This window comes from Nannospalax galili, unplaced genomic scaffold, assembly GCF_000622305.1.
Source record: "Nannospalax galili isolate Female #2095 unplaced genomic scaffold, S.galili_v1.0 scaffold1062, whole genome shotgun sequence".
Taxonomy (NCBI): Eukaryota; Metazoa; Chordata; class Mammalia; order Rodentia; family Spalacidae; genus Nannospalax; species Nannospalax galili.
The window spans coordinates 243,083-246,025 of NW_008348528.1; positions in this window are offsets into that span (position 1 = coordinate 243,083).

Consider the following 2,943-nt stretch of genomic DNA (forward strand, 5'->3'; position numbering starts at 1 on the left):
ATAGGACACTAAAAATTTATTTCAAATTGACCTTTGCATATAGTTCCTTTAAGATCTGGTAACAGAGTCCCTGGGGCAAATAGGTGATTTCCCTGAGCTAACAGTTGTCCAGATCTATGGGAGACAGTCCAGGATTGTTCATGGAGGTAGGCTGGCCTTGATCTCATATCTCATAGACATCTGCCTGCCTCTGTTTCCCAAGTGTGGGGATTAGAGATGTGTATCACCATGCCCAGAGATTTGTTGTTGTTCTTGTTGTTTTAATAGCCCAGAATTTTAATCATATGCTTGATTACAATAAACAATCTCATACTTCAAACCAGTAATCAGTATTCTGACCAATTAAGTATTTTAGCAGTAGTCAAAGGCCACATAGATACCCCACTGTCTACCTCCATGTGGAAGGTTGAAGTGATTTCCTTTAAGTTGCTCCACCATAAATTTCTCATAAATTATCTGATAGTACCTTATCATGACTGAAATGTTGTAGTCCCATATTCCTTGGATGATAAACAATAAGAGGGACTTCATTGAGTGAGGAATACTGATCACCTCACACATGTTGTATCATTTGATCATGATGGGTATTTACAAAGCATTGAAGGGTTTACAAAGCATTGAAGAGTTCTGTATTTCTAAATGGAGTGATGCTCAATGATATTAAGCACTGACTCTAAGACCGTCTACATTCATGATAGGGTGTGGGTTTGAATGCAGACAGAACTCACTATGATTCAGCAATCTATTCATGCTCAACAAAACCCTGCCTAATCTTTGACCAGCTCTAGAAATGAGCATTGTTACGCTATTCACTAAGCCTGGCCATTTGAAGATGCTAAAGAGAAGTTCAATGCCAATCACGACTTTGGTTAAGCAATAAACATAATTATGTCCAGTGTTGACTTGTGTCTGATGGATGAAAATATTTCTTGGTTTGTGAAATCATCAAGGCACAAAGAGACTTGAGCTAAGACTCTTGGAAAAGCAGGACCATCAAGTAGACCACCAGTCTAAACTAGAATTTCACCAGAACGTTTAAACTCAAAGCTTGTGGAGTTCATGTTCTAAGCAGGTTCCCAGATCACCAGTTTACCTGCTTTGTCATTTTCTCCCTCAAACCCCAATAGAATCATCCTTGATTTTCCATCTGAGTCATTTGTTACATTATTTTATCTTTAAGACAAAGAGCCTACAAACGGGACTCTGTTTCCTGGTGACACTGAGATTACAACTAGCTGTTTTTATATATATTTATGTTTTCAAAAATTTCGACAATATATACTACTATTTCTATTAGACAAATTTTCTTTAAACTCAAGTTCCATTATATCTAGGTTCAGATTCAGCTCCACCATCAAGGTCAGCTTAAATTCTCTAAACGTTGGTTCACCAAAGGGTAAATAGGCTAATGAGCCGGGTGTGGTGGTGCACGCCTTTAATCCCAGCACTCAGGAGGCAGAGGCAGGCAGATCTCTGTGAGTTCAAGGCCAGCTTGGTCTACATAGTGAGTTCCAGGACAGCTGGGGCTACAGGGAGCTGTCTCAAAAAGACCGAAAAAAAAAACATAGGCTAATGATTATTTAACTTTTAAATTGAATAAACTAATGTTTGAGTAAATTGTATGTCTGTGTTTTTCGTGTTTGGACATAACCACAGCTGCATCATTATCTCACAATGAATAGCAATCTCTGCTCATGGAATTTCCAAGACAATCAATTTTATCTAGTACTTTACTTGATTCTGATACTGTATTCCAGGAAGATGTATATTCGTAGTCTTTGACAATAAGGGAATTGCAGTCTGAGTGTGTGATGACTTATTTTTGTCTATTAATTTTTCAAATAAAATCACTTTATTGTAATGAATTTATGAACAAAAACATCATAGAGCTGGATTACAGTCACATAACAAGATTAAGGTAAATACTCAAACACTTGCCCAGTCTCAAACTCTAGACAGCTCAGGGAACATCCACACAGTTATACGGCCACTCCGAAGCTGCAGAATTTCACTTTAGGTTTTTTGTTTGTTTTTATTTTTGAGATTTTCATACATGAGTATTTTATTTGCATTATTTCTATCCATCTACATTCCCCTCTAACTCCTCTCATCCCTCCCCATCCCTCTCAATTTCTTGTCATCTTGTTTGGTTATTATTGTCACATATACATACATACTATGTATGTGAGTGCATTTATCTAGAACTTGAAGGTAAAACCCCATTGCTGAAGACATCACATACTTTATACATAGGGCTCGGAGGCAATTGAGCTGGAACTGAGTTGGAAAACTCTTCCTTCAAGACTAGCTCTGATATGCATAGAAGGTGCAATTAGTTATCACTATTGTGACAAATTATCTCTATTGATGCAATAGTGGCGCTTTTATATTGGTTGTAATCCACAGCTGTGTAATTGGACTCAGGTCCTGCTCAATAGGAGAGAATCCATGCATGGTGCTATCAACATAGCCAAGTACACATGGTTGTAGAGGTCATAGACCCTAGAGAAGAACCTATTTCTGTCAGTTTCCTAGACCAATATAATTTCTTACTATATCCTAAATATGTGTCTTTACATTCATAGACAAGTGAACCTCTCAGCACTTATCACAATAGTGATAACTAGTCACAGTTCTAGTTCATAGGTCTTAATGCTTGGTAGGACCATCAGTTTTCTGCCTTTGCAACTTACATAACACCTTCAGCAATAGGGTATTACTTTCAAGTTCTAGGTGGTATTCAACAGCTGTGGCAATAGTCTATATTATTTTAGGAGTTTCTTTGACTATCCTGAACAACTCAAAGGAAAATTTCCCTTGTTTTGTGTTACATAGTCCTCTGCTAGATACATGCACTCACATGCATAGTGTGTGTGTAATTTTCAGTAGACTTATGAAACAATACATTTCCTTTTATGTTTCACACCACCTAAATATTATTTT